This window comes from Tursiops truncatus, chromosome 20 (assembly GCF_011762595.2).
Source record: "Tursiops truncatus isolate mTurTru1 chromosome 20, mTurTru1.mat.Y, whole genome shotgun sequence".
NCBI classification, from domain to species: domain Eukaryota; kingdom Metazoa; phylum Chordata; class Mammalia; order Artiodactyla; family Delphinidae; genus Tursiops; species Tursiops truncatus.
In genome coordinates this window covers 1,984,694-2,010,759 of record NC_047053.1, presented here as the reverse complement: position 1 = coordinate 2,010,759, position 26,066 = coordinate 1,984,694, and the positions used below count along the sequence as shown (strand labels likewise).

The window sequence follows — 26,066 nt, the reverse complement described above, 5'->3', positions numbered from 1 at the left end:
CATTCATTAGGAGGGAGTCATTAAGTCCAGCCCACATTCAAGAACAGGGAATTAACTCCACCTCTTGAAAGGAAAAGTATCAAAGAATTTGTGGATATGTTTTCAAATCACCACACCACTCAAGCGGAGGACGAGTTCAGTTCATGCGGAATGTGAAATGCTGGAGACATTCAGCTGGAAGAGTCCAGAGGGCAGACGGACATACCCCTAGGTGGTCGCTGCTGAACTCAGCGAGGACAAAGTCTACAGAAGACCGAGTTAGAAGCAAGGTTACAGAGTTAAGGAGGAAATGAGAGACAAGGGGAGTCAGGTTATTCCTGAAAACTTAGGCATAAAAGGAAGTCAACAGTTAGAGGTCAGAGTAGGGGATCTGGGTGGACTTCTTTTTAATAAGTTTTTTTTTTAATTAATTTTTTAATTTATTTTTTTAGTTTTGTCTGTGTTGGGTCTTTGTTGCTGCGCGCAGGCTTTCTCTAGTTGCTGCGAGCAGGGGCTACTCTTTGTTGAGGTGCGCGGGCTTCTCATTGCGGTGGCTTCTCTTGATGCGGAGCACAGGCTCTAAGCGCGCGGGCTTCAGTAGTTGTGGCAGGCGGGCTCAGTAGTTGTGGCTCACGGGCTTAGTTGCTCCAAGGCATGTGGGATCTTCCCAGGCCAGGGCTCAAACCCGTGTCCCCTGCATTGGCAGGCAGATTCTTAACCGCTGCGCCACCAGGGAAGTCCAGGACTTTTTTTTTTTTTAAGACAGGAAAGCTTTGAGCATGTTTACAGGTAGAGGGAGAAGAAATCAGTGGAGAGGGAGAAGTCAGAGTACAAATGAGTAGGGGGTAGTTGACAAAGGTCCCACTGACTCAGCACAGAGGAGAGACCCCTTTACTTGAGAGAGAAGGAAAAGAAGAAAGAAGTGGTGCTATATAGGGTGGTCCTGTCTCCAGGACAAGTAGGTACACGACCAAGTGTGTCGTTCGGAACGTGGATGCAGCCCCATGCTGGGAAACACACTGGAGTCAGCTTAGCTGTTCCCTGAGCCTTCCCACCTTCTCTTGTTGCTGTATGCAGACCCTTGCGACAAGCCCCTGGCCTGCTGTAGGTTTCACCGTTCTGACTTACCTGCTTTCCTGTTCCCTAAGCTCTTATAAGGCCTTTGATTGGCTGCCTATCTAAGAAGATGACCAGCTTGGCCTCAGAATCTCCTCTGTGGAAAGTTCCCATCAGCAGCCCTGACAGACTTGGTATCTTGGGGGCTCTGCCTGCTCCCGCTCTGTAGCCTAATAGGATCCCAGCCTGGACCCCTAGTTGTACGGATGAGGTAGTAAAATTCCTCTGAACCGCAGCATGTCGCATTCCTCGCGGCGGAACAGAAGAAACTGGTGGTGCTGACGTTTCTGCACTAGAACCCTGTTCTGGTGTCTAGATTTATTACCTTTCAGTTCTACTAAAATTTTGCAGTGTTACATACAAATGTAGCTCCCTTTCTGTTATTTTGGACCTCAGCAAAATCTGACCAAGAGTAGATGAACATTAAACTATGATGATTCATGGAAATGAATAAGCCGATACCAGCAAGTCCCCGTGTTAGCAGTTACCATGGTGACCATGGGCATGAATGGCTATTTAAAGGTGCTTTCTTTGAAACATCTCATTAGGCACAAGATAGTAAACCTAATGAAATCATGGGGAAGCTTCTTGTTTTTTAAATTTTAATGAAGAAGGCAATTAAGCAAGAAATATTTTAGCTACTATTTATAAAGCAACTATTACAGATCCAACACTTTCCTAGGGTTTTTTGCTTAAATTGGCACATTTAATCCTTAAAAAGCCCCTATGAGCTACGTATTACTTTTTACCCTCAGCACAGTTGAGGAAACTGGGGATCAGAGAGGTTATGCAATTTGCTGAAGTTCACACAACATGTGTTAAAAAAAACCTGAGATTTGCATAGAAAAAGCCCATGCTTTTTCCATTTTCCCACATTGTCTCTCTAATGAACGGTAACTAACTTAAAGTATAACTATAGTGACCTTCCACCAGATAGTCACTCTCACACCACCCTGCTTAACTTTCTCCGTAGAACTGATCATGACCTGAAGTTTCCTTATTGCTTGCCTATCTTCCCACTGAGATGATAAACTCAACGAGAGCAGGGTCCTTGTCTGCTTCACCCCCCACCCAACCTCAGTACCTAGAACATCATCTAGCATGGAGCAGGGAATCAAGAAGTATTTGTTGAATTAATAAATGAATGAAAAACTTCCAAAGGAAAGCGAAATTGAGCAGGACCCTGCAGGGCCTTCCTGGGGACAGACAACTCGCCACCTTCCGTGTCCCCTGCCTGTTGTTTGTAGAACAGCTTTGATCTCCTAGGCCTTCCTCAAGTTCCAAAGGGCAAAGTTCATCAGAAAAGTCAGAAAATGCAGAAACAAAGGAAAAAAGTCTAGCAAGACGAAATAATAATAGTTTAGCCATCAAACAAGTCAAGGACCTTTCGTTCCTCCTCAAGGGCTGTAGATAACATCCTGAGCCGTATCCTTAGCTGTTTTGCAGATACTGAAACCCCCCCACCAGGTGGAAGAAGTTAGCTGCATGCTGACCACCAGCACGCAGACCCCAGACCCACTGGAACCAGAAGGTCGATGATGTTGACTCCTGATTACCTCACCACCAACCAATCAGAGAATTGTGCACTAGCTGATCACACACCCTACAGCCCTCACCCCTAACAGTGTCTTTAAAAACCCTTCCCTGAGAGCCCTTGGGGGGTTCGGGTCTTTTGAGCATGAGCTGTCGGTTCTCCTTGCTTGGCCCTGCAATAAACGCTGTACTTTCCTTCACCACAGCCTGAAGTCAGTAGATTGGCTTGGTGGGCCCAAGTTTGGGCCCCAAGAGTGGGCCCAAGTTTGGTTTGGTAACAAAAGCACTGAAACAAATGCTTATATAAATAGGCGTTTTTAAAAGAAAGCATTTGACAAGTCCAAGACAGAATTTAAATTATAAATTTTAAAAAGAAATACCCAAGGGCTTATTTGGGACATACTGTGCTGTATTTTTCCATGTACTATTTTCAGTAAAGCATTTAGCAAACTTGCAAGATCATGATAACAAAGATGTGCTTCTATAACTCTGAAACTGTGCCTAAAGGAAGTTCTTCTTTACCAGCTCACGCACACATTTGCCCAAAAAAATTGTAGCATTTTTTTTTTTCCTGGAGAATATCCATGGCCAGTTTAATCAAAGGAGGATGCTTACTGAGGTGAAGCTATCAAGTATGAGCCTAAGTTAGTGCCGATATATTCCGGAACAACAAGAAAAAATCCTAATTTCCTCTACCAACCCTGAAAATGCATTTCCTATATCACTGGGGAGCCAGGGTAAGAGACTGTAGAAAAGTCCTGATTTCTATCAGCAGAATCAATTCAAAGCAAGTAAGTAAACGGATGCCCTAACAATGAAGAGCGGGTTATGTCCAGAAGAACCATCTAAAATATCTTACTGTGAGGATGCTACTAAAATCTTTCAACGTGATTTCTCTCCGAAATAATATTATTGAATTAGTATTTTTATAAAAAATATTATAAGACTAAATTTTTAAATGTTTGACACTGGTATACATCAATAAATAAACAGAGCAACAGAATCGATAAATCGAGAACTCGGTCCATACTGCATAGCACATGGATATATACTCAATATTTTGTAATAACCTATAAGGGAAAAGAATCTAAATATATATATATGTACATATATATATATAAATACATATATGTATAACTGAATCACTTTGCTGTACACCTGAAACTAACACAACATTGTACATCAACTATACCTCAATAAAAATTAATTAATTAATTTTTAAAAAAGAATTAGGTCCAAACAGACACAGGAATTTAATACATGATAAAGCTGATATTTCAAAGGAAAAGATTGGGTTCAATAAATGGTCAGCTGGACAGGCACCTGAGGGGAAAAGTGCAGTTAGATACCCTACTTTCTCCTTACCCCCAAATGACTCCAGCAATACCAAATATTTCAAAGAAAAATAAAGCTAAAATAAGTAGCAGAAGAAAGTGCAGGAGAATATTTACAGTCAGAATGGGGAAGGTCTTTCTATTTATAATATGAAAACTCAGAACCTAGGAAAGAAAAAAATCAACTACATACAAACAAATCTTTCTGTATATTTAATTAAACACAGCACAAACACAGTTAAATAAACATCACTGAATGAACAGAGAAAAAACACTATTTACTCATATCCAGGCAAAGAGTTAATTTTCTATACATGAAAGGTGCCTACAAACCCAAGGAAAAACCACCATTAATCCAAAATAAAAATGTGCAAATGTAACTGTTCACAGAAAATACAAATGGCTCTTCAACATATAAGATGCTCAACCTCAGTTTTAAAAAAGGAAATGTTAATTAAAACTATAGATCTATTTTACCTATCAGCATGGCAAAAATTTGACAACTCTGGTACATCACAGTGTTGGTAAGAGTGTGAGGAAATCAGCACTCTTATTTTTTGCTAGAAGGATACATATTGATATCTTCTATGGAGGGCAATTTGGAACATCTATTCAATTTACAAATGCATATCTTCTTTGACAAAAGCAATTTCACTCTACGAATGTATTCCATAGATTTATTCTTTCCAGACTCGGGAACTGGGGACTAGGGAACAGTGGTGAAAGAGGAACTTCTTTTTCCCCATATCTCCTTTTGAACATGTTGAATTTTGTATACTGTCATTTGTTACTTTCTCACAAAACACAATTTTTAAGCTATATGTCTGTGAACTCTTATAAAAGAAGACATATTTATTTACTCTTCCCTTCAGTTAAAGTCAAAACAGAGAGGGAAATTTGGCAAGTAACAGATTTCTCTATATTAAGAGGTAGAAGCAAGGAACATCCCACCGAGGGCTCTGGTCCCCACTGAAGGAAGATACAGGAGAAACAGGTCATCACAGCAGAGCTAATAAGACGACAGTAGGAGATGAAAACGACACAAATGGAAGAAAAAGGCAGCACCATCCCATGGTAAACGTTACACAAGGAAGAGCAAGAAGTGAAACTGAAATGCTGAAAAAGCCAGGGAAATAGAAGATTCATTTGAGAAGATGGAACAGAGGAAAACAGGGGTGAAAGTGACTAGAAAGATGTTTGTTGTGGAAGATAAAAATGTGATGCACACGTAATTGCTATATTGAAGAAGAGAGCAATGGGACAGGAAAGGGAACAAAAGATGTACTATAAGAAAACTCTTCCTGAAATTGAAAAAGTTCACCGTATATCAAGGAAATTGGGAGATGGCAATCAAGACAGGCTCTATCCTGGCAAAGCTGACTGGTGCTCAAAGACACAGAGATAACCTAAGAAAATGAAGCAGAAGCATCAGATCACCTATAACAGGGAAACAGTCTTCTCCAGCCACCTCCATGACATCAGCAGTCAGAGATGAAAGAGCCATGTCTGTGGAGTGTTGAGGAGGAGAAGAGACCCAGGAATCCTTCACCATGTTAGAATGTGACTCATTGAAAGGGAAAAAAGGCAATTTAAGATATGAAAGAACTCAAGAATCTTTTAGAGGGAGAGATAAATTAGGAGTTTGCAGTTAACATAGGCACATTACTGTATATAAAATAGATAAACAACAAGGACCTACTGTATAGAGACAGGGAACTATATTCAATATATTGTAATAACCTATAATAGAAAGGAATATGAAAAAGAATATAATATATATGTGTATAACTGAATCACTTTGCTGTGCACTTGAAAGTAACAACATTTTAAATTAACTACACTTCAATTTTAAAAAAAAAAAGAACTTTTAGAAAAATGTAGTCATAATGCAGCCAGTTATAAGTTAGATGTAAATAATGTGCTCGTTTGCGGAAATTTAATGCCTCTGGCGTGAAGTACAGAGGCATAAAAAAGAGATTTATAATGTTACTATGTAAAAATTCAAAACTTTTATAGGGCGCCAAACCCCATAAACAAAATCAAAAGACAAGAAACAAACCAGATTAAAAATATGTGCAACACTGCTAATATCACATAAAAATAGAAAGAGTTCTTCAAATCAATTATAAGGTAAACAGTCCAGTTGAAAAAAAGAGAAAAGAACACAGATGAAATACAAATGGTTTAAAAATACATGGGAAAGGTTGCTCACACCGATTAATCATTTTAAAATACACAGTAAAACAATGATCTGTGATACTTGCTAGACTGGCAAACATTGACAATACCAAGGCGAGAGGGCGGGGGAATATTTATTATTTGCTGAGGACACATTATGTGTAAGGAATTATTCTGGGTGCTGGAGATACAAATATGAATAAAATAGAAACAATGTTCCTGTCCACACTGAACTTATATTTTTAGGGGGTAAATAGGGGAGGGGGAATTTACATAATTATTTAAATGCAATTCTGACACGTGGTACAGAAGAGAAATACAGGGTGCTTTGAGAGTGTAGGAGAGGGAAGATCTGCTTTAGTTTGGGGGGGGGTGCCTTCTTCGCCACTGTAAATTGATCAGCTCTTTAGGAGAACAATTGGCAAAATCCTAAATAGTCACAACTTTTTATTTTTTAAGTCTAGTTGATTTACAATATTGTGTTAATTTCTGCTGTACAGCGAAATGACTCAGTTATACACATATATACATTCTTTTTTATATTCTCTTCTATTATGGTTTATCCCAGGATATTGAATATAGTTCCCTGTGGTCTACAATAGGACCTTGTTGTTTATCTATTTTATGTATAGTAGTGTGTATTTGTTAATCCCAACCTCCTAATTTAGCCCTCCCACCCCCACCTTTGGTAACTATAAGTTTGTTTTCTATGTCTGTGAGTCTATTTCTGTTTTGTAAGTAAGTTCATCTGTATCATTTTTCTAGATCCCACATATGAGTGATAGCATATGATATTTGTCTTTCTCTTTCTGATTTAATTCACTTCGTATAATCACCTCTACTCCTAGATATCATTTCTACCAAAATACATAACTGGGCAAAGACACACACACAATAATGTTACTGAAGCATTGTTTATAAGAGGAAAAAGATGAGAAATAATCCAAATGTCCATCATCAGGATATTGCCTATACGAGAGCACAAAAGAAGCATAAAGATGTCCACATATTGACATACGGAGACGTGTGTTATGTGAAAACAAAACCAACGAGCAGTACAGTGTGATTATGATAATATGAGCAGATTCCTGAAAACAAATATAGACTATGTGTTCCAATGCACGCACAGGAAATGTCTGGAAGAATAGAAACAAAACAGCTGGGGGAACATAAGGAATTTTCACTAAGTCGTATATCTGTGTTGTTCGCAATTTTTACACCAAGCAAGAATTACTTTTTGAAAAAAAAGAGATTAAATTCAGGAAACAAAACATTTCTTTAAACCCACTGGTCTTAAGCATCGACAACTTTTCTCGTATTTTGATATCTAAGACACACAGAGACACACATGGAATGCCTCTAACTCTGTCAGTGATGATGGAAGTAAAAGGATTCTTCCTGATCATAAAAAAGTAACACACACACCCTTTGCTTGATAAATACTGTGTTTAATATTTTAGTCTTTCCTTTTAGGTTCTGTCCCTTCAGTCAACATGCAGGTTATAAATAATGTCACTTTACATGTGCCTCTGCCAAAGCCCACTTAAAGTCAACCAAAAAAACTACAAGCTTGCAGTCCCTTATCATTACAATCTCAAAGCTAGACTCGGTCTGCAACCACCCTGTCATTTGGAACACTTTTTAAAATGCCACACTACAGCTCCTTTAAAGAAAAAAAACCAGGGGCTTCCCTGATGGCGCAGTGGTTGGGAGTCCGCCTGCCGATGCAGGGGACACGGGTTCATGCCCCGGTCCGCCGGTCCGGGAAGATCCCACGTGCCGCGGAGCGGCTGGGCCCGAGAGCCATGGCCGCTGAGCCTGCGCGTCAGGAGCCTGTGCTCCGCAGCGGGAGAGGCCACAACAGTGAGAGGCCCGCATACCGCAAAAAAAAAAAAGAAAAAAACAAACCCTACCATATGGTGTTAGGCATCCTTTGTTGCTACTTATAAGGACTAAGTCCTGCACTTTTAATACAGCTTTCACTTAATTACTACACATCAAAGGGTTTTATAGGTTTTTCTCATTACACCTTAATTAAATTTGTTTAGGATACCGTCACACTCTTTTCCAGACGAAAATGAGGAAAAGAAATTGAGCAACTTACAAAATAATATTGAGGGAGATTAGGTGGAAGTATAGATAAAACAAGTTTGGTCACGATTTAATCATTGTTGAAGCCAGGTCATGGGTACATGAATATTTATCATATGAGGCTGTATATTTTTGTGAATGCTTGAAATTTTCTACAATAAAAGTTAAAAGAAAAAAAAAAAGGAAATTGAGCAACTGACTTAAAAGTCACAAAGCAATACAGAAGGAGCACCTGGCAGCAAGAGAAAAACCCTAGTTCACTTACCCAGAAGCTGGACACCAGCGGTGCCCTGTTACCTGTAGGGTGAGCTATGAAGCTCTGAAAGTCACCTTCAGCAATGAATGATGCATTCCAAGTGAGGCATGTCCCACTGCCTTACCTGTAAGACCAGCCTCAGATCTTATTATAGCCATGGTAGCATGCGGAAACCAATAAAATGTCTGCCAGCCTGCAGAGAACGTGTTGCCTGCTTTAGAAGAAATACTAGAGGAAGTTCTTCAAGGTAAAAGCAAGTAGCCCCAGGAGGAAATTCAAATTCACCCGCAAAAAAATCACAGAGCACCAGTGAAGGTAATTAGGTAATTATAAGTGATAGTAAAAACACAGGTTTTACTCTCCTCTGAATTGATTTTTTTAATTATGTAAAATATTATGTATATAATATATTGTTGGACCTGTAACATATAGAAATATATGTGTAATATATTTGCCAACAGCTACACAAAGGAGATGGGTTGGAACAAATCTATATTGGGCTAAAGAAATCACTGTAGATGGTTCAGATGATAATTATAACAATGTACGGTCAGGTTTGCAATATTCATTGACATAACATGTAATACCACAAAAGGGGAGCAAAGGGAGTAGAGCCATACAGCAATAACGTTGCTATAACTCATTAGAACTAAACTAATATAAGTCTGTAGTCGATTCTGATAAGATATACACGGTATGCCCTGCGGCAACAACAGAGAACATAACTCAGGTGTGGTGGGGGGAAAAAATCACTGAAGAAAATAAAAGGTTTGCATTCGTTTCCTAGGTCTACAGGAATGAATGACCACAAATTGAGTGGCTTAAAACAACAGAAATGTCTTCTCTCCCAGTGCTGGAGTCTAAAAGTCTGAAATCAGGGTGTCTCCTCCCTCTGAAGACTCTAGGAAAGAAACTTTCCTTGTCTCTTCCAGGTGCTGGTGGGTCAAGGCGATCCTAGGTGTTCCCTGGCGTGTAGCTGCACCTCTGCTGACTTTGGGTGGACTGCTTTCTGGGTGCCTCTGTGTGTCCTCTTCTCTTCTCATAAGGACACCAGTCATTGGATTTAGGGCCCACCCTAAATACAGGATGATATCTCAGGATCCCCAGCTAGTTACATCTACAAAGACCCTCTTTCCAAATAAGGTCATATTCTGAGGTTCTAAGTGAACGTGAAGTCGGGGGGAGACTATTCAGCCCACTGAAATGTTATATTAGAGAGCACTCAATGCAAAAGAAAGCAATGAAGGGATAACAGAAACAACTATACTGGTGATAGTGAAGAGGCTGAATTAGTCATTTAAAAAACTACCCTCTCGGCTCCGTGCTTTGTGATGACCTAGAGAGGTGGGACAGGGAGGGTGGGAGGGAGGCTCAAGAGGGAGGGGATATGGGGACGTATGTATGCATATGGCTGATTCACACCGTTTGTACAACAGAAACTAGCACAGTATTGCGAAGCAATTATCAATAAAGATCTACTAAAAAAAAAAAAAAAAACTACCCACAAAGAAAAGCCCAGGCCCAAAAGACTTCAATGCTGAACACTACTAAACATTTAAATAATAATTAACATCAATTCTTCACAAACTGTTCCAAAAACAGAGAGGAAGGAACACTTTCCAACTTATTTCATGACAACAATATTTTCCTGATACCAAAACCAGATAAAGACATCACAAGAAAACTACAGACCAGTATCTCCTCTGAATATGGATATAAAAATCCTCAACAAAATACTAGTAAACCAAATCCGGCAGCATATTAAAAAAATTACACACCATGACCAAACGGAATTTATCTGAGAAATGCAAGGTTGGTTTAACATCCAAAAATCAATTAATAGAACAAGTAAAAATCACACAATCATCTCAATAGACATAGAAAAAGCATGTGACAAAATCCAAGACCCTTTCCTGATAAAAAACACTGAACAAGCTAGGAACAGAAGGGAACTTCCTCCACCTGAAGAAAGGCATCTACTAAAAACCCACAGGCAACATCATTCTTAACAGTGAAACACTGGATGCTTTCCTCCTAAGATCAGGAATACAAGGATGTCTTCTCTGCCACTTCTAGTGAAATTGTACTGGAGCTCCTGGTCAGGGCATTTAGACAAGAAAAAGAATAGGCAGCTAACAAAGTGTGCTTCATCAAGCAAATTACCACTGTGAGTACCTGAAGCTTAATCCCACCGGGGAACTCTGGGCGCCAGCATATACAGTACACTCCTTAGCGTTGTCCCATGGTAGGGGGAGGTGCAGGGAGCTGGGGTGGTTATACACCAACTCCATCACCTTTGGCGGAGGGTTTCTGGGGAGTTGGGAGGGTGTTCATTCCCTGGCACTTCCACTCTGCTGTTCTGGGCAGCAAAGTGGGCACCTGTGGGCCCCAGGAAGCCCGGGGCAAAGACATGCAAGTGCTAATCACTGCGAGTCGGGCCAACGTCCACCGAAGCGGTGAAAAGAAGGGGATACGGACAGGGTGCCCATGCTTCTGCTACCCATCCTAACCTGGGCATCCAAGTTCCTCTTGGATTCCCCATGATGGCTGGTATCCAAGCCAAAACAAAGGCGTCAAAACGAGCTCTTCCAGCCCCACACCCAGGACCCTGAGGGTTCCAGGCCCTCTCGTCATCCCCACTGCAAAAGCCTTGGCTCACACACCATCGAGGTTCCCAACTGGCTCCCCTACACTCAGCAGACTCTTTCTCTTCTTGACAATCCTCTAAAAAGTGGCCCGTGTGAATGTTCTAAAATGCACATCTATTTACCCACCGTGTTACCACCAAACTTCAGTGGTTCTTATAAGGTACCTAGAGTAGTCAAATTCACAGGGACAGAAAGTAGAAGAGTGGTTACCAGGGCCTGAGGAAAGGAAAATGAAGAGTTGGTGTTTCATGGGGACAGAATTTTGCTTTAGGAAGATGAAAAAGTTTGGAGATGGAGGGTGGTGACGGTTGCACAGCAATGTGCACGTACTTCACGCCGCGGAGCTGTACGCTGAAAATGGTTAAGAAGGTAAATTCTATGTCATGTATATGTTACCACAATAAAAATTTTTAATGCTTCAATGGTTCCCACTGCCTAAGGAATAAGGTCCAAGCATCTTACTTTACACATCAGCCCCATCCCCCAGCCCTTGCCCGTCCCTCAGCCTCACCTCCAACCATCTCAGCTCTGAGCCTCCCCTCCCAGAGCTTCCCTACATGCAGTTTCCAGAGCACGTCTTGCTCCTCCAGGCCCATTTGCCTTTGCACTTTCTCGTTTCTCTTCCCGGAGCGCCTTTCCCACCCCTGTCTACAAGCAATTTCTCTTCCTTCCTCAAAACGCATTCATTCATTTGTTCGACAAGTATCTACCGGGTCCTTGATTCCTGACTTAGGAAACAGCAGTGAGAAAGACAGTGGGGGCCAGTAGTTTGAAGCACGAGTGTACACGGGGTCCTTGGGAAGCACCCCAGAGGAGGGTCTGGCCTCACCTGGGAAACTCAACAGTCAAAGCTTGACCACCTCCTCCTTAGGGAACCCTCAGACACCGCGAGTCTCTCTCTTCTTGATGCTGCTTCTGAGCCTTGATATTCTTTGAACTCCTGCACACGCCACATTGCTTATACTCATTTTATAAGCTACTGGATTAGTCATGATTCTCTAGGTTGCAAGTGACATGAAACTAATCTGAACTAGCTTCACAAAGAAAGAGGGAGGGATGACCTGCTTCCGTACATAAACCATGGAAAGCGCAGGGGTGGATGCGGCCCAAGGAACAACTGGGTCCGGGGACACCCACTCCCCACGTCTTTCTGCGAGTTGTCTTCACTCTCTCAGTAAGGGATGGGTTCAGGCAGCACCAGGTTCCTTCACTTAACTAACTGTGCAAATACCACAGTCTGTCGATTCTAAGACACACACTTTAACATCCCTGAAGTCAGCATGCCGCCTACGGTAGCCACTGGCCGGGCGTGCTGCTCGGCCGGTTACAAGATAAGCTCCCTGGGCTTCCCCGGTGGCGCAGTGGTTGGGAATCTGCCTGCTAATGCAGGGGACACGGGTTCGAGCCCTGGTCTGGGAAAGATCCCACAGGCCGCGGAGCAACTGGGCCCATGAGCCACAACTACTGAGCCTGCGCGTCTGGAGCCTGTGCTCCTCAACAAGAGAGGCCGCGACAGTGAGTGGCCCGTGCACTGCGATGAAGAGTGGCCCCCGCTCACCGCAACTGGAGAAAGCCCTCGCACAGAAACGAAGACCCAACACAGCCAAAAATAAATAAATAAATAATAATTTTTTTTTTAATAAAAAAAGATAAGCTTCCTGAAAAAGCGCAGTGACTCGGCTTCCGTTCCAGGTGGCCTCACAGACGACCGCAATCCTACAGTATTTCAGCCTACACACCAAGACGGGCAATCGAAGGAGCGGTGTGAGTCCTGGTTGCTTTATCAACACCTTCTGCTGGTCCCTTCGGTGAGATAAGGAAGGGCCAGGATCAAATTTGAAGGATGGGTGTCAAAGCTCAAAAGAAAATCCTGGAGACAAGTGAGGAACAGTTTTACTACCACACGTTACCAGGGTTCCTGATGGCAGAGGGGACATCATCTGCAAAAAGTCACAGACAGATGACCTGGAGTCAAAGTGACTCAGAAGAGGAGGTTTTAGAAATGCCCTAAGCAGTTCCCTTCATTTACACTTTCCATTCTGTATACGAACCAGAACGCCGTATGACATGAATTGATGTCTTAAATACGTGTAAATGACCTTTTAATAAGTCTAAAATAAAAAGTGCACATAATCAAAAACATTACATCACAGTTTAATTGACAGTATTTTTTTTTCTTTTTTAGTGGAACACAAAATAATTGTTTGAAAATGGATGGCATCTTAGATTTTATGAAATGATGTTGACTGGGCACTCACTACGCACTGGAGACACACTGAACCAAACAAAGACCAAGTTCATAAATTTAAAATAATCAAAAAACCCCCAAAGACCAACCTCCCGCAGAGCTCACGCATCCTATGACCCCCGAGAGCAAAGGGGGCTCTGGCCCCACCAGCTCCATCTCCAGCAGCTCAAAAGAAAGGGATTAACCTGGTTTGGAGACATGATTATCCTTGGAAAAGTCTCTGTGAACAAGGAGTGTGAAGTCCTACAATGGTCTCAGTCTGGGTCACGGCCAGTGCTTGTGCCTGAGGTGAGGTCTACTTGGACAAAAATCAGAGTCGTTTTAATGTCTGTTTGTCCTATAAGATTGTGGGCACCCAGAAGCAGGGCTCTTGTCTACACTGGGCAGGGTCCAATCAAGAAAACAGAATTCAAGAGCAGTAGTTCAGTAGAGGGAACCTAATACGGGAACTGGCCACAAGGTCTGGGAAGAGCTAAAACGCCAAGTCGGGGGGCGAGCCGACCCAGAGATTCCCAACAGCGGGACCCCTCCAGCATGTTTAATAAGGCTGGAGGGACAAGGGAAGGAGGTGGGACAAAGGCCAGAGGCCACTGTCACTCAGTTGGAGCTGGAACCACCCCTGAGACAGGGTCCAAGGCAGCAAACGGGGGAGAAATCCCCTGGCTTCCACCCTCCTCTCACCTCCCCGCCTCCTACTCACACCCATAGCCGGCGGCAGAGGCCAGGGGAGCACCGGGGACCAGCCTGAGGGCGAAAAGGCAAGTGACCGGCATCATGTAACTTAGCTCCTTATCTGCAGTGCCCACCACAGGACCAGGCTCCAACAGAAGGAAATCAACTAAGTATTGAGAGAGGCTAAGAATTACAACTGAAATGCACCATGAGAGGTCTGAATAGTGTTCCCTGGACCAGGGAGAAGAGAATAACCTAATTCCACACCGAGGACACAGGAAAGGGTCACAAAGGACATGAAGAAGGAAAACGTAAAGAAATGAAGAGCAGAGGTGTGCCAGGGAAAGAAAAAGGTGAGGAAGTTAGGCAGGGAGACTGCACACCTGAAGGCAGGGCAGTGGAAGCTTCTCAGGAAAGCACACTGTTCAGCGTCAAATTCCATGAAGTGCGTTTTCAGTTTCTCTCAAGGTGATTACACAGCTTTCCCCTTTTATTACTTGCATAATAAATTAAACTAACTTATGTCCTAATATCAAAGCATTCTTCAATTCCCAGAATAAAACTTACTTGGGAAAATGTATTCCTCTTTAACTTCTGCTGAATTCATTTTGCTATTTTATCTAGGATATTTGCATACATCCATATGTTAGCTTGGTCTACACTTTACTTTTGTGGGCTTGCACTGTACTCCATCAGGGTTATTTTAACTTTGTGAAATTAACGTTCTGTGTTTTCTTATTTTCTGACACACCATCAACCTTTTTTTTTTTTTTTTTTTTTTTTTTTTGCGGTACGCGGGCCTCTCACTGTTGTGGCCTCTCCCGCTGTGGAGCACAGGCTCCGGACGCGCAGGCTCAGCGGCCATGGCTCACAGGCCCACCCGCTCCGTGGCATGTGGGATCCTCCCGGACCGGGCCACGAACCCGCGTCCCCTGCATTGGCAGGCGCACTCCGAACCACTGCACCACCAGGGAAGCCCCCACCATCCTTTGATAATTCAAGCACACGTAACTGTGTGTGTGGAATTTTTACCCAGTCTCTGTCTTGTCATTCCTGCTTCCCACTTTTTGGCTGGTTACCACCCCTACTACATCCACCCTGAGCCCCATTCCTTGCCACTACAAAACCCAGATCTATGCTTTCCAGCTATATTGAGCAAAACTCTCGCCTTTTGGATTTGTAGAGGAAGTACATAAAGGCCCTGCCCCTGTCTTGCCTAATTCCTCTACCCGCTCATTTCTGACACCTCCTTCTTACAGAAAGTCTTCCCTGATATGCCCTACCCTAAACCCTGATGCCCGATCTGGGCCCACCCAGTCCTGGCCTGTTATCCTCCCTTGTCTGTCTCCCCACCCAGACCTCGAGCCTAAAGTCTGAACTTGTGTCTCATCCATCGCTATAATCTCAGCACTGGCACACAGTAGGTACCTGCTACGCAGTGATTAGATGAATGTTATAACCATGCACCTTAGAAACAACAGAAGGAAGAAAACATTAAGTGAGCAAACGATAGTCTGTGGGTCAAGTCTGGACCAAATGAACGAACCACATTTATTCACATACTGTCTACGGCTGCGTCTGAGCTATCAGGGCAGGAGCAGAGTGGTTGTGAGCGCGTGTATGACCCCGAAAAGCCTAAAATATTTTCTATCAGGCTCTTTACAGTACAAGGTTTTAGACCCCTGGTTTGGAGCCTCCACTTGTATGCGGACTCCACTAAGCCATGGCCTTTTTTTTTTTATGCATCAAAACAAGAAACAGCCCAGGAAAGGTTGAAAAGAATGAGTTACTACTGCTGAAAGATGGTGGGCAGTGCAATAGGTTCTTTTCCTACATTGACACTCGTTGGACGTCGTGAGAACGGCAACCACACTGTGCTCCCAGCTCCACGCCCACTTCACCCCATAATCGAGTTCACTTAACACCCTCATGCACACTTACTACCACCATGCTTGTTTATTTCAAGGTGTTGCTCCACACACAGCAGGGGCTGGTCATAAGCTCAAAAGACCACACAACCAAGAGGTCACAAGAACGAGTGAGGCGAGACAGCCCACCACTCGGTTACCCTAGCCAACATCAAAGCACGACTGATTCAACAGAGGCTAGAAATCTGGATTTTTATGTGGAATGTCTTGATTATTAAAATGTTGTCAATCAACAAACATAGGCATTTATCTTGGGATCTGGGGGCAAATTTTTTCTTTTGAACTACAGTTGAATGTTGTGTTAATTCTGTACTGCAAAGTGACTCAGTTATACATATATATATATTCTTTTTCATATTCTTTTCCATTATGGTTTATCACAGGATATTGAACATAGTTCCCTGTGCTCTACAGTAGGACCTCGCAGTTTATCCATCCTATATATAACAATTTGCCTGTGCTAATCCCAAACTCCCACTCCTTCCCTCCTCTACTCTCCAAATTGGTTATTTTGATTACAGAATTAAGGATTTCTACTCAACAAAGATACCAACAACAAAGTGAATGGACACATTACATATCAGGAGAAACCATTTGCATCATCTAAAAATCAACAAGCGGCTAATGTCTAAAATATTCTAGTCAGAAATTCCAGTTGAAAACTGGGGGGCATGGGACTTCCCTGGTGGCGCAGTGGTTGAGAGTCTGCCTGTCAATGCAGGGGACACGGGTTCGAGCCCTGGCCGGGGAAGATCCCACATGCCTCGGAGAAACTTAGCCCATGCACCACAACTACTGAGCTTACGCTCTAGAGCCCACAAACCACAACTACTGAGCCCACGGGCCACAACTACTGAAGCCCGGGCACCTAGAGCCCATGCTCCACAACAAGAAGAAGCCACCACAAGGAGAAGCCCGTGTACCACAACGAAGAGTAGGCCCCGCTCGCCGCAACTAGAGAAAGCCCACACGCAGCAACGAAGACCCAATGCAGCCAACATAAATAAATAAATTTAAAAGAAAAAAAAGAAAAATGGGGGGCGGGAGGGAATTCCCTGGTGATCCAGTGGTTCAGACTTGGACTTTCACTGCTGTGGGCACAGGATTGATCCCTGGTCAGGGAACTAAGATCCCACAAGCCGAGTGGTGCAGCCCAAAAAAAAAAAAAGAACGAAGGAAAAATGGGGAAAGAGCGGGAACAGGCAATTCATGTTACAGGAAATTCAACAAGGCAGCAAACATATATAAAGATATTCTCAAACTCAGTAGTAACCAGAGAAATGTAAATAAAAAGAGTAAGGCTGCTAAAAATTAGAAAGCTGGACAATGCCAAGTGTTTGCAGAGATAAAGATCTTTGGAATCCTGTGCACTGCTGGGGGGAGGGAGGAATGTAGGATGGTGCAGCCTCTTTCAAGAGCAATCGGTGGTACTCGGTTCTATTAAGTATAGGCACACGCTATGAACAGGCAGTCCTCTCCTGGCCTGAATCCCAGAGAGATGCTCCCAGAAGTCCATATGGGACAAATACAAGAGGTTCATGTCTGGGCGTAGGAATCAATGTGGGCGTCCATCACCAGGAGAGAGATAGGCAGAATGCGGTGGATACACAAACCAGATGGTCACCATAGCAACAGGGATGAGTCAAAGAAACATGGCGGTGAGTGATAACACTAGGAAGAGCCATAACGTGACACCATTTATGTAAATTAAAAATACTTGCACACAAGGGCTTCCCTGGTGGTGCAGTGGTTGAGAGTCCGCCTGCCGATGCAGGGGACACGGGTTCGTGCCCCGGTCCGGGAGGATCCCACATGCCGCAGAGTGGCTGGTCCCGTGAGCCATGGCCACTGAGCCCGTGCGTCCGGAGCCTGTGCTCCGCAACAGGAGAGGCCACAACAGTGAGAGGCCCGCGTACCGCAAAAAAAAAAAAAAAAAAAACTTGCACACGTAGCCTGGATGGGAGGGGAGTTTGGGGGAGAATGGATACATGCACATGTGTGGCTGAGTCCCTTTGCTGTGCACCTGGAACTATCACAACGTCGTTAATCAACTACACCCCAATATAAAATAAAAAGTTAAAAATAAAGAAAGAAAAAAAGAAAAAAATACATGCACACAAATTTTAAAAAATATGAAAAAACATGCACACAAAACAGTACACATTCTTAGGAATACATACAACAAGACATGGAAATATTTGGTAGGGAAGAGACTTTCATTCAAATGCAAATATTTTGGGAAGATGTAAGCACATTATCTAATGAAGTCAAGGTAGAGAATAAATTGAGTTACATTTGGGCCATACAACTACAAATAAAACCACAACTGACGCTAAAAAAAAAAGAATACACACAACAAAAGCATATGTATTAAACACATTAGAATAGTCAGCTGTGGGGGGAAGAGAATGAGAGAGTGGGGTACACAGAAGAAGAAGGAAGGAATTATAAATGAACCAACAAAAGCATGAACAAGCACACAAAACAAGAGAGGATCTTGGACGGACGAACGATGATAAAGTGCTAAGAAGGAGCATGTGATTAATTCAATTCCCCATACCTGAGGTCTAAAACCATGGGGAGACGGAGGAATGAGGTCTACAACTGGACACTGCCCGTAGAGTCAGAAAAGATTTGACAATCTAAGTCCACACGCAGGTTCAATGACCTCAAAAAGCCTTTCCAACGGAGACGTTTCGTTATACCATCTGCTGCTTGGGAAGACAGAACTCAGACAACCCAGGCTGTTAATGTCAGCTTGGAGCTTTCCCTCACCATCCTCAGCACAGAACAAGTCAGCAACGTGGGGAGCAGGGAATAGGATGAAAAAGAGACAGCTTCCTGTGTCCTTAGGATAGCTGAGACAGGCTGGGACCTGGGACTCTCTGCTGCAGTGCTGCAATGCTTGCCCCTGGACACACCTCTCCGGGAGCAACAAAATACAAAGAAACAATATGGGACTAAAAATAACCGCACGAATGCTCAGCTGGGGCAAATTCTGGACCCCAAAGATACAAAGACACCAAAAAACCCAACTGCCACTTCCAAAGAGCCTGGAGCAAAAACAGGGAGCCGGGAGCAAAAGTAGGGTACTGCGCATGCCCCCTGCGCAGAACACCACCTAAGGGGTGGGCAAAACAGCTAAGTCACCCCTCTGACCCGTCACCTGGACACACCCCTACCCTCACCGCATATAAGGAACAAGGCCCCCCCCCCCCGGTCAATTTCTATTAATTAAGGAGGCCAAGAACCTGGTCTGCAACACAGCTGTTCCTCAAGCAGGGCTAACAGGGACCAGTGTCAGCAGTCACCCTGGCAGGGAGGCTCTGGGTCCATAGCTACGTGTGATTTGCTGTTTGATCCTCAGGGAATCCTCAATCTTGTGGGAGATTAAACTTAGACACAAAGTGAAGCAACAAAAGCCACTGAACACAGCCACGGAAGAGGAGTAAGAGATGAAAGGCCCCATGAGCAGAGCCAGGGCCAGAGTTTGGGCAGCAGAGCCTGCCACGGACGGGGTGACCAGAATGGACCATGGAAAAGGTATGCATGACACCGGGGACTGCCATGTTCACGATGAGCCACCAGTTGCCCTGAAGTGACCAAAGACCAACAAGAAAACCAATGATTTAACAGCCACCCCATGCTCTGCCCCCTCAGGGCTGCTTGGCACGCGCCATACTTTGGCTTCTTTCAAAGTCAGGAAACAGTTCTTTACCCATCACTGCATCTTAATACTCAAAAAAAGCTGCTCTCTCCAGAGAGAGGGCAAAAAGCACTTGGTGAGCTGGATGGGAGAAGTCAATTCCAGGTATGGTATCCATCTTTTTCTGTGGAAAACAGGAGGCACACTTTACAAAAAAGGGTTAACAGAGCAGGCCTGAGATGGCTCTTCTGAAAAAAGACCTGCTTGCCAGGTTGGCCCTTGGCTGGGAACTCGGGTTTTACTTCCTGACATGTGTAGGACTGTGAAGAGAGGCTCTTATTGCTCCTAAATTGTTTGCGCAAACACGGTGGTTTATGCTGAACACCTGCTTTCCTTCCGGGAGTCAGGAGTTCGGATAGGTGCCAGGCAGAGGACGCCCGTGTGGCCAGCCCCCGGAAAAAAACCCTGGTGCCGAGTCTCCAGAGAGCTTCCTGGTGTTCTCACGGCGCGTCACCGTGTGACTCAGCCAGGAGAGGACTTTTGGAAGCCTGTGCCTGGTCCCCTGGACCTGACCCCATGGGGCTTCTCCCTTTGCTGACCTTGCGTTGTATTCTTCCACTGTGACAAATCGCAGGCATATAGATGGCGATGTGTTGAGTCCCCTGACACCTCCTGGGGAATCACTAAATCTGGGGGTGGTCCCGTGGACCCCTGACACAGAAATAAATTCAAGATAAAAGAAATATTGGAGATCAGACCAAGAAAATGAACTAAACACATACTTCTGCCTTCCAGGTACCCTAAAATGCTTTGGAATGACAGAAGTAGTTTGAAACCACTAAATCAGTAAGAGACCTGGGAAACAAGAAACAGGGCCACTGGCCGACTAAAGCATCTGAGACACTTCTGAAAGGTGGAGAGTTCTCAGGATCAGACGCCCTGAGTGAACCCCAGCCCAGTACAAGCTTGGGAGGAGGCCGTCATGCAGGGGCAAATGGTAACGGGTTTCAGGCTCCAAATCTGCAGACAGAAAGAGGGGCAGGGATGGGCTCTGACAAAATGAACTGGGGCGCGGCGGCTGGGATGGCCAGGGCCCTGGGATGCTTTCCCCGCACGCTGAGCGGCCACAACATGAGCCCCTCCCCTGGGCTACACGCTCCGCCAGGCAGCACGTCACAGCTCCCCAGCAATCACCAGAGGCAGCAAAGAGATAGGCAGGGAAACAGGAATCCTCACACTCAAAATGAGCACACACATGGGCTTCCCTGCTGGCGCAGTGGTTGAGAAACTGCCTGCCAATGCAGGGGACGCGGGTTCAAGCCCTGGTCTGGGAGGATCCCACATGCCGCGGAGCAACGAAGCCCGTGCCCCACAACTACTGAGCCTGCACATCTGGAGCTTGTGCTCCGCAACAAGAGAGGCCGCGACAGTGAGGCCCGCTCACCGCGATGAAGAGTGGCTCCCGCTCGCCGCAACTAGGGAAAGCCCTCGCACAGAAATGAAGACCCAACACAGCCAAAAATTAATTAATTACAGATGAGCACACAAAGAAAGGCAGCCCAGGTTTTACTCGGCGTCATGAACATGGGGACACGAAGCCAACAGGAATACATATACCAGAAAAAGGAGTTCATAAAGCCCATAGAAGAAATTATTAAATGTCCTTGGAAAGACTGAGGGGAGACTCTATCGGCAAAAGCAAGAGCCAGCTGATGGGTGAAGAGCTCTACTGCACGTTGTGAGATTAAAAAGGAGGGTCAAGAGAATCCCCCGGCGGTCCAGTGGTTAGGGCTCGGTGCTTTCACTGCTGGGGCCCAGGTTTGATACCCGGTCGGGGAACTAAGATCCCGCAAGCCATGGGGCGCGGCCGAAAAACAAAAAAGCAGGTTCAAGGGTAGTACTGTTTGTGCAAAAGGAAAAGGAGGGATCAAGAATCTAATTCATATTTGCTTATATTTACATAAAGAGACTCTGGAGGGATACGTAAGAAACTAGTAACAATGGTTACCCACTTGTGGGGTGAGGGAGAACTGGGTAGCGGGGGATAGGGTGGTGGGGAGACCTTTGAATACAGTATAATTTTTGAACACTGAATATCTTACCTATTCCAAAAATTAAATTTCAAAAAGTAGAAACCTTGAAAATTAAATATATGATAAACAATACTTAAAACACTCAACAGATCGGCTAAAGAGTTGACTGGACAAAGCTAAACAATAGATTAGGGAAATCTCCCAGAATACCGTCCACAGAGATAAAGAGACAGAACATTTGAGAGAAAAGTCAAGAAACTTGAAAGATAAATTAAGATATTCTAATACCCCATTTAACAGTAATTCCAGAAGCAGAAAATAAAGAGAATGGAGGAGATGAGGAAATCCTCAAACTTCCCCAGGGCCAAATAAATGTATTAATCTATAGAATGAAAGGGACCACAGAGAACCCAGCAGGAAGAACAAAAGAAATCCAGCCCTAGACAAACAGTGCTGAAATTTTAGAACACTGGAGAAAAAGAAAAAACTGTAGAGCTTCAGAGAAATAAACAGTTTAACTACAAAGAAATAGGAATCAGGCAGCATAGACTTATCAACCACATTAGATGCCATGCCAGCAGGTAATGGAGAATTATCTTCAAAATTCAGAATTTTTTTAACCTAGAATCCTATACCTAGTCAAGAGTATTCATGTGGAACAGCAAAATTTAAAAATATTTTTAAACATGTGAAGGCTCAGAAAGTTTACCACCCACAGAATCTCTGGGGGAAAAAATTTACTTAAAGACTCATTCAATCAAAATAAATAATGAATCCAAAAAGGAGGAAAACAAGAGATAAAACAATCAATGATGAGCAAATAATCAGTAAAACTTATGACTGTTGATGCATAAAGTACAAAACCCCCAAATCTCATATATGCAGATTATCTTTAAACATCAAGAGAAAAAAATGTTTAGATATGTGTGAAAACTTAAGGATACCAAAAGAGCTCAATTTCACCTGTCATCAGAGAAATCCAAGCTAAAACCACAATGTGATACCCACCAGAATGACTAAAATAAAAAAGAAATTAACCAGGAGTTGGCAAGGATGTGTGGCGACCACGTATGCTTCTTGGGTACATAAGTTGATGCAACCACTGTTGAAAACTGTTTGGCAGTATCTACAAAAACTGAGCCTATGCATACCCTATGACCAAGCAATTCCACTTCTAGACATACGCTCAACGGAAGTGCACACAGCCCGTTTGCTTAGGGCTGGCCTGTAAATGTATATAATATTGCAAAAACTAATAGAACTAGGAATCATAGTGGAAGTCTTTAACACAACTCTCGGAATCAATAGGTCAAACAGAAAAAATAAGTGTACAGACAATATAAGTTATAATTAATAAATTTGAGATGAACATATAACTTTGTACAGGGAAAAGTCACTAAAACTGACAGTTTGTTAGACTACAAATTAATTTGTTTTTCATCTTTCAGCAATATAGCAGAATTGAAGTCCCCAGACCTTCCAGCTACAAAGTATCTTTTAAAAATACTAGAAAAAATAATATATATATATAACTTTGGAAACAATAGGTTAGAGAAACCTGGTGAAGTCAAAATTCAAAAATGTGGACAAAATTAAAGGAATTTTCAGATATTATAAAAACAGAAAAATATGTTATCACTGATGGAACTTCTACAGAATGTACTTCAGGGAGAAGGAAAGTGATCCAAAGAAGAGTATCTGTGATCAAGAAGGAATGAAGAGTGAAGACAATGGTAAACAGGTAGATAAGTTTAATATTAACCTAGAAAATAATAATAACAGCAATAATGTCTGATTTGAAGGGTTAAATTAAAAATAGAGCAAAGGCCAGATGGGAGGCCACAGGAATTAGAGGCTCTTGCCTCCATCAGAAGGAGATTGATTACATAAATGACCTAATCTTTCGATTCAAAGGCTAGAATTTGAGTAAAATAAACTCAAATTGAGTAGAAAGAAAAAGAACAGAAATTAATGACATAGAAAAAGAAAAATGAATAGGATTAGTCAATAAACCCAAAATCTGGTTCTTTGGAAAGACTAATAAAGTAAGCAAGCATTAAGCAAGTCTGACCAATTAAAAAAGAGAAAAGGCAGACATGCACACACACATGCACACACACGCACACACACGTATGAACAAGAAAAAGTGCACCACAGATATGAAAGACTTTTTTGCTTGCAACAGACAACTATACACATTATGCTAACGTATATTAAATATCAACAATGTTAATGATTTTCCAGGAAGATATAAAGTATTAGGTTGACTTTGGAGATAGAAAACCTAAGAAAAGTCAATGATCATGGAAAAATGAAAAGGTAGTTAAATACTGATACCAACTTCCTTAAAAACAAAAACAAAAAAAACACCAGCAGCCCAGGCGGTCTGCAGTCAGATTGTGCCACACTTCAAGGTGCAGACCGTTCTTCTGCTTCAAAGCATAGAAAATAATGGAAAGTTTCCCCACTTAATCAGTGAGGACAGCATAACCTTGATTATGAACTCAGACAAAAATGGGAGGAGGGTGAAAAAATATATACCAATCTCTTACAAATATAGATACCAGAACCCTAAATAAAATGTTAGCTAATTGAATCTATCAAACAACCCAGACGTGTATTTTAAATTATCCCAGGATTTTATTGACAGAAAAGCTAGCAGAATAATCACCTATGTTTAATAATGTTAAGAAGAAAACTACATGGTCATCTCAATACATGCTATACAAAAGCATCTGGGGGGAAAAATCAACAAAACAGAAACTTACTTAATCTGATAAAGAAGATACTTAGTGAAGATACACTGGGAACATCCCCCGAAAACCAAGCCCAAGACAAAAATGTCCTATTTTACCCTTAATAGTCCACACTGTGGAGAAGGTGGTCCATAGAAAACAAGGAATGAGCACAAACGCTAGAAAGAGACATCTGTTGCTTCTTAACAGAAGAAAAGATTACGCACCACAAGCAGACACATCAACTTGAAAAACTATTAAAACAGAGTTCAACGTGGAGGCTTCAGATCTAGTTTGGGGCACCAAATTAAACCCGCTTGCTTTGCGAGTTCATCGTACAAAGCCATTTGCTGTAGAGTTAAGGCATCAGGGTTGACAGGTTTTGCTGCCCTCACCCCGTCTTAAATGAAACAACATCTTGTTTGAAACTAGATGACAAAAGTCTTCTGAAACCAAAATTTGCTTTGAAGGGTTGACTTGTGCCGACTCCACGGGACTTTATCTGCTGCCTGCAGCGCCCGCAGCTGCTAATGGATAAGCGTGTCGACCAGTCCGCGAAATTCTCCCGATAGAGGGCAAGGGAGAGCAGCTTCCCCGGAACGCGTTATTTCTAACCGTACACCGCTTATTATATAAACTTACCTGCTGGTAAATACAGCGCCCACAAAAGAAAAATGAGGTATTCAGGGTCCCACTTCCTTTAAAAAAAAAAAAAGAAAAGAAAGCATCTAAAACTAACTGTGCTTCCAGGATGCGCAGGGAGGAGGCGTCCCCGCTGCGCTCCTGACAGGCTGCGCGCATCCCGGGCCACCGGGCATCCAAACGGCGCCCGGGTTCCAGGTGCGCCGCGCGGGCCCCGCCAGCGCAACGGTGCCCACGGCTCCGCGGAGCCGGGATTCCACGGGCCGGCCGGCCCCCGCCACGCAGCACTCAGGACAGCTCCCGCGGGGCCGCCGCGCGCCGGGCCGCTGGCGCCTCTGTGGCCCAGTGTCCGCGGCACCGGCCTCCGTCCTGCGCTCCTGGACACCCCCGGCCCGGAGGGGAGGCCGGCCACCTGCCGCGCCACCCGCTACACGGGTCCCGGCACCCGACTGGGCGGACAGGACGCCGCCTCAGTGACGGGCAGCCCCGCGCCGGACCCCGCATCCCGGACCCCGCACGCCGGACCCGGACACGCAGCCCGCGTAAACGACGCCGCTCAGGCGTGAGGAATGGGCGGTCGGCGTGGCCCCTACTCACCGGCCAGCGCTGCTCTGCAGCCCGCAACCGCCGCGGCTTGCGCGCTCGCTCCCGGACTCCCCGAGGGGGCCCCCGCCACCAAGCGGTGCCCCGGAGGCGCCGGCAGGAGTCGCGAGCGAGCAGCGCGGGGCAGCCTGGGAGATGTGGTCCCGCGGCCCTGCGCCGTCTCTCGCCCGCGCAGTGCCCGGGCCGCCCGGCGTGGTACCTGTATCCCCAAGCTCTGTGCCCGGGCCGCCCAGCGCGGTACTTGGACCGCCAAGCTCGGTACCCGGACCGCTCAGCGTGGTACCCGGGCCGCCCAGCTCGGTGCCCGGACCGCCAAGCATGGTACCCGACCAGCAGCTTCAGCATCGCCTGGGGACCTGGCGGAAACGCAAACTCTCCCTCCCCCTGAGGCTACGCAGGGTTTGCTGCATTGAAAACTCTATGG

At 44.2% G+C, this 26,066-nt stretch overlaps 1 protein-coding gene across 7 annotated transcripts in view; it reads right to left on the bottom strand.

Moving 5' to 3' along the window:
* SPECC1 (sperm antigen with calponin homology and coiled-coil domains 1) overlaps positions 1 to 25,733 on the bottom strand; it is a 267,975-nt gene extending 242,242 nt beyond the window's left edge. For 5 of the 7 annotated variants that reach the window (XM_073797313.1, XM_073797315.1, XM_073797314.1 and 2 more), the window contains exons 1-2: positions 25,637 to 25,733; positions 25,040 to 25,095 (exon numbers count right to left, since the gene is read on the bottom strand). The gene's annotated coding sequence lies outside the window, so the exon portion shown is untranslated. The remainder of the gene's footprint in view (positions 1 to 25,039; positions 25,096 to 25,636) is intronic. The other 2 variants (XM_033847764.2, XM_033847765.2) reach the window with 1 other exon arrangement.
* Between the last annotated feature and the right edge of the window lie 333 nt (positions 25,734 to 26,066).